Consider the following 6,762-nt stretch of genomic DNA (forward strand, 5'->3'; position numbering starts at 1 on the left):
TGTTGGAGCCTCATCATTAGACCTTAATGAAATTGGGAGGCTTTCAAATCACATATCATGCTTACAAGTGCAGGCTTGGTCAAAATAGGAAGCTAAGGGGCTCAAGCCTTATTTGAATATTTTATGATTAAGCTTTGTGAAGTAGATCTCAAAGAACCACACATGACCTCTATAGGGAATCTTAGGCCTCTATGGGGGATCTGTAGTGTCATTAGTATGTTTTACATAATAAGAATGGGTCTTAGGCTTGTACCATGGCAAAGGGATGGAAACAGTGGCCTCAAGCCCAAAACAAAACTTCTTTGGCTTACACTACATGAAAAAGACCATAAAGAACAATATAAATCCCCTTTGAGGGATTTTATGCCTCTATCTAGGATAAGGGTTCCATTATGAGGTTTTCCACATCATATATGGGAGTTAGGGCTTATATCTTGGCCAAGGAATGAAAAAGGGCCTTAGGACTAAAACAAGTATTTCTCATGTTTAATGTCCATGAACAAGATATTAGAATGGGAATAAGGGCATAATTAATATGTTTTGCATAATAAGAATGGGTTTTATGGCCTCTATGATGGATAGTGAATTTTATCACTTATTATCCAGTCATATATTTTAGTCCTGGACTAAATTAGTCATTTAAGTTAGTCACTTTTAGTTTGGTCACTTATTATCTAGTCATATATTTTATCCCTTGACTAAATTAGTCATTTAAGTTAGTCATTTTTAGTTCAGTCACTTAAAATTTCTCAAATTTAGTAGTAATTCACTTGAAATAATTGCGGTGACTAACTTTTTTAGTCACCTAGTCACTAATTTCATCATTTTCTACTAGTGAAGTAGTTTCCTCATGTGGACTTGTTCAAAGATGGCTTCCACAAAGAGAAAAAGGTGACAGGACGACTCCTTGACCACAGAGAAATACACCCATCCTCTAAATGCATCTCCAATTTGAATCATGTTTATGAAGAATGGATCTTGCACAATGAATTTTTTTGTCACTAGGGATATGACACAAAAATCCCCCTTCCCTAACTCTAGTAACCCACTTCAAATGGCCCTCTTTTCTCTCCACACGAGAAGCACTATCATAGCCTACATTATTAACTAACCCCATGCCAGACTTGCCTTCAACCATACAACTCTCCTCGCACTCTCTCCCATTGAAACATACGTTGGTGGAATCCAATAATCTCCATAGATGATCTACAGAGTTCTTAAATCTTTCTATGAAATCAGGAGATGAATTTCCCTATATTATTATCACTCAAGAAAAACACTTAGGGATTTAGGTCCTTTATGAATTTGATGAACTTGTCACGAGGGGGAACTAATGTTAACTAATTGTCTTTGCCTTCATTTTTGTCCAAGCCCTCCCCTAAGAGTTGATGAAGATGAAATTGTGCACAAATAGCTAATGCCTCATCTTCTTTGACCCCTAGGGATTTCCCTGGTAAGGGAATCTAGGGGTTGTGCAATGACATTGACTTCCATATCAAGGTTCAAAGTCTTTGCATACCTCTTCAAATGGTTAGGGAAGTCATTGGAAGGAGTTCTAGCTGAAAAGGGTGCCCGAAGAGTGTCTGCTATGATAGTTAGCCTTTGGAGACTAGGAAGCCTAGCTAGACTTCTAGCCAATGCCTCCATGAATGTGGTCCATTGTATTTCATGAAAAACACCAATGTCTATTACATGAAGAGCTTTATTGGTTTGGTCTTCAGAGGCTTCGAGAAAATATTTATTGGCTAGGGTGTACAACAATTGATACCATGGAATTGCCTCATGAAACTTGATGAAATCCCTGTGAAACAAATTTAGATTTTCAAAGAGGAATTTCGAGCAAGGAAGAGATCCGTTAGGATGCATGATCTTGGTAGTGAAGGCTCTAAACCCATGTGCTACAAGCCTATGGTTTGCATCACCTGAGATTGATGCAAGATCATGGAGGATCCATATGAGATGTTGAATGCAAACAATGCTATTGTTGTCTATAGCTACTGCACAAGGCTTTAGTAGTTGTTCAAACCATCTCAATTCCTTGGGAAGTTTAGGTGGACTAGTCTGTCATCCACCTGATCTGCCTTTGTTGTTTCTATTGTTACTATTGTTTTTCTTGTTTCATGTGGCATCCAAAGCTAATTGATTGTCTATTTTTTTTCCATGCATAGAACTTAGTTTCTGGTGCGAGGCAGTGATTGCGATGATCCAAACTCTCTCCTGTGTGGGGTGAGGCTGCATTATTTTCAAATACATTCCAGAGTTTTCCTTCGGTAGATTCACTTGAGACTCTAGCTCTTTTTCTCTTCTTGGTTATCTTGTAGAATCCTCCACATCATTCTGCATTCAAAAAAGAAACATATTAATCATTTTTGGTTTTATAAGAGAATGCACATTAGAAATCTATCTGATCAAAGTTGTGGAATGAATAAAAAAATCAGTAGCAGAAATATCAGTAGTGTCTTGTTCTCCATCGTCTACCTAGAATAGTATAATCCATAACATAGACATTTAAGGTGAGGGGAGTTATAAGGGAAGAAAGAAACATATCTCATTTCAAATTATTTTGATTTGCTCAGAATAAGAAAATAATTCTTGAAGATTAACATAAATAACAAGAGGGTAAATCTACTCAATTGTTATAATTGTCTTCTTCATATCCTCTTCCAGAGAATGAGCCTCTCATATGAAAAATAGTAAAATAAATTTCACATGTAGTTCAGAGAGTTGGTGTCTTCTCTAGTGGTCCACTTCCAGGAAAGACAATTGTCTCATGTGCCAGAATTTGCATGGAGGTGGATGTGAGTAAAGATCTCCCAACTAAAATGTTATAATTGTTTGCTTTAGAGCCTATTCTAGAGCATGAGCCTCTCATATGAAAAATAGTAAAAGAAATTTCCTAAAAAGTTTAGAGAGTTTGTGTCTTATCTAATGGTCCTATTTAAGGAAAGGTGATTGTACCATGTGCTAGAATTTGCATGAAGATGGATGTGAGTAAAGATATCCCCACTAAAATGACATTAACTTTAGATGAATTTAGTTGGACCCAACAAAGCTCTTTACTGTTAAAACTTGAATTTTTAGTGAAATTTTTTCATGAATTGGGGCATCCCCCTCCCTCCTTTCTTAAAGTTCCAAATGCATGATTATAGGAAAAAGATGATGTTAATTGGATTGTGGTCTAGTAGTTGAGACAACACATGGTGGACGAGGTGGCATTAAAGAGTCAAATTTGAACCTCGAATGAATGACATAAGCATTTCAGAAAGTATGGGAGCCTCCCAATATATGTAGATATTTGGTTATAGTAGCAAGTAAAATATCATTATAATTGGATATTTGTATAGGCATTATTACAGTGATGAGAAATTATGCCCTAGACATATGACATGAACCTCAAAGCAAAGATCCAACATACAATTCCTAGGTGAGTTTGGGAAAATACATACCCTTCATGATGAATTTCAGAGGGACAAGAATGGGTTAAAGTCCCAGGAAATTTCAGCAAAAATGGACTTCCCTTATGAATTTCAAAGGAAAAAAATAGATACACACCCCTCATGACTTACAAAAGAACAACGATGGGTGCAAGTCCTAGGCAATTTCAGCAAAAGGGGCTTCCCTTATGAATTTCAAAGGAAGAAAAATAATACACACCCCTCATGACTTATAGATGCATAAGGGCAGGTACAATTCTTGGGAAATTTCAACAAAATGGGAATTCCTCACAAATTTCGATGGGAAAATACCTAATGCATCTTCCCTTGGCAATTTTGGCGAAATAGTTACCCTTCTCATGTGGCATGTTAACCTCTGATTTTAGAGTCCACTATTTGTGTTACAACTTCATGGGTTGCTTCATATTATCCTAACAACACTTCTAGCATTCATGGGACTAATAGATTCACTTTGAATATATTACCTATTGCTTCAAAGAACTACATGCATATGAAATTCAATGGCACAGTTGCTATGCATCTAACATAATTTTCAAAATAAATAAAAATACACATAGAGAATAGAGTAACAGAAACTCAAAATTAAAATAATTCAATTTGATACACCAAAAACCTACCAACAAAACAAATATTCAGCGGGGTATACACATTTCATATACTACCAGAAATACATAATTGAAAATAAATCAACAATCATATCCATACAAAAACATACCACAAGAGGTTCTACCCAAAATCTCTCTACATCGCCCTTTTAGGAAGCTGGGGTAACCGAATCATTGTTGTTGAAAGATGGTTCCATAACAAACTAGGTCTTAGGATGGATGTCCATGGTAGGCAGTGAAACTTCCCAGAAGTCCTCATGCTCTTGGTCTGTGATGGGGTAGTCCCCATTGATGAGCTCTCATCACTAATGTCCAACCAGTCCAGTAGAGAACCATATCCCCCATTGCACTCCTCACCTTCTACCATGATCAAAGTCTATGTTTGGCCTACTAATCTCTATTTATGAATTTGAGAAGACAAAAATGGCCAATTCAAGATGAATATGCAGATGGATTGCTTGGAAGTTGAGTCTTCCCTTCCCCTCTCACCCTATTTATATCATAAAAGAAAATGAAAAATGTTGACCTGCACACCAACTCCATGAGGTTATATGCTTAAATCATGTAAATTATCATGAGCTCACTTTTCATTCATGGTTCATTGAGAGATTGACTTGGCTACAACCTTAAATCATCATGGCAGATCAACTAGTCTAAGCTAATTTTTCATTTAGGGATGACTAGGGCCTAATTTTTTGACCAATGCAACTTTCCTCTGACCCAAATGCACCACACCTACCTCATGAGTCCATGATTTTCTATAATGAATCATATGTCCACCTTCAAAGCTTTAAATATACCACGTGCTCTTTTGACTTCAACAACATCATGCATGTGCATGTATTTCAAAATTTTGCTTTTCCTTTTTTATTTTTTTGTATGTTATTTTAATATGCTTTAATTTCTTTTTAATTTTTATGTTATTTTTTAAATCAATAAAATGATTTTATATTTGTCTCATCAATTTTTTTATATTTATTATTTATTATATGTTTTCTTTTTATTTCCATTTGTTTTCACAGGTTATCTACAACCCGAGCTTTTTAGCATATAACTCAGTTGGCATGATTGTGCCTAAGCTTTTCCTGAAGGTTGAATACTAAGTTCCTAAGGTGTTCTTTTTTATGGTGACGTTTTATTTTTTTTTTTTGTATAGGTCATCTAGCCACATAACGACCACTATTACCCAACTAAAGAAAACTTGTTCGAGTTTCTTGCTTTTCTAGGGGAAAATGACATTGACATTGTTGATGTTGAGGTATATGTTGTATAAATTATTTATAGTCCACTTTAATTTATATTCCAATTTTCATCGTCTTTCATGTCTTATACTCAACATTGTATATTATTTCATTTTCAGAAAATGAACCCAGTATTGATGGTAAGAATCATGAATTGAAGAAAGAGGAGAACAATAACATTGGGGTGACAAATGCATAAAAAGAGAGAGAAGAGAACCAATCTAGTGATACCTTTAAGGCCAATATTCCACATGAGAAACACACATACAGACTGATGGTCAAGTCTTTAGAGTTGGTGAATTTACTTGCAATGCATTGACAACGCAATGATAATGTTTTGAAGTGATGAAACAATATTTCATGTGTAAATTGTAGTCCAACCAATATTAAGTTGGAAACTCATATTGTGACATTTCATATAACATAATTTATGTGGTTGAAATTATTTATAGTTGTAATTGATATTATTTAGTATTGTAATTAACATATGTAACTTTGTGTTTTCATATTAGATGAACATGCACATTGTATGACATTTTTTTTAATTTATTTTCAAAATCATATTAATTAATTTATATTGTTTAATAATGAACACCTAAAATTATTACCGATGAACACAAATAAAATGAATATACAATTACTAAATTAGTTGTTTATAATGATTATTAATGAAATTAAATGAAATGAATATAAATTACTAAATCAATCGTTTATATAATGAATATGAAACCACCAAAAAAATAAACGACTACTATAATTGATAAATTTGTGATTACAAATGATGACTAAATTTTGCATATATATTACTTTGAGTAGCTAATCTACAATATCTTATAACACGACCAAAACTTAGTCATATTTCTTTAATCATTAATTGGTTTCAAGCGATGACTAAATTTTTCATATATATGACTATTAGTCGCTAATTTCTAGTATCTTAGAACATGACTAACATTTTCGTCATATTTATTTAGTCATTAATTTGTTTACTCGGGTGATCATATAGTAATATATTTTGTTGTATATTTGGCCATTAATTGTGTCTATTAATGAAAAAATCAATGACTAAATTAATGACAAAAGTTATGATTAAATATACTACTAGAGGATAAAATTCAAACAACCAATTAATGACTAAGCTAAAAATGATTAAAAGTTGTCCGTGTTATAAGATACTGTAAATTAGCTACTACTGGTCATCGACTGAAAAATTGTCGTTTATATGCAAATTTTAGTCATTTTTTTAGTAACTAATTAGTCATTTTGTAGTAGTGCAATGATCAAAATTAGCCAGGCATAATGGAAAGATGTACCTTTCTCCTGGACCTCACGGAAGTCGTCTAGGAATTCCTTGCATAAGTATCCAGCCCAATTATACTGGACTCCATTTACGTACTGCTCGGCTAAAGACACCTTCGATGCAGGAACTTCATTTGTGCAACACTTCCTCATGATCTTTCC

The 6,762-nt window shown here is 34.0% G+C and overlaps 1 pseudogene; it reads right to left on the minus strand.

The window, feature by feature from the left end:
• Positions 1 to 848: 848 nt before the first annotated feature.
• LOC149170831 (protein NODULATION SIGNALING PATHWAY 1-like) lies at positions 849 to 4,430 on the minus strand (annotated as a pseudogene).
• Between the last annotated feature and the right edge of the window lie 2,332 nt (positions 4,431 to 6,762).

The sequence above is a fragment of the Pinus tabuliformis genome, chromosome 4_2 (genome assembly GCF_031772625.1).
Source record: "Pinus tabuliformis cultivar Carrire ecotype Pingquan chromosome 4_2, CPIR1, whole genome shotgun sequence".
NCBI lineage: Eukaryota > Viridiplantae > Streptophyta > Pinopsida > Pinales > Pinaceae > Pinus > Pinus tabuliformis.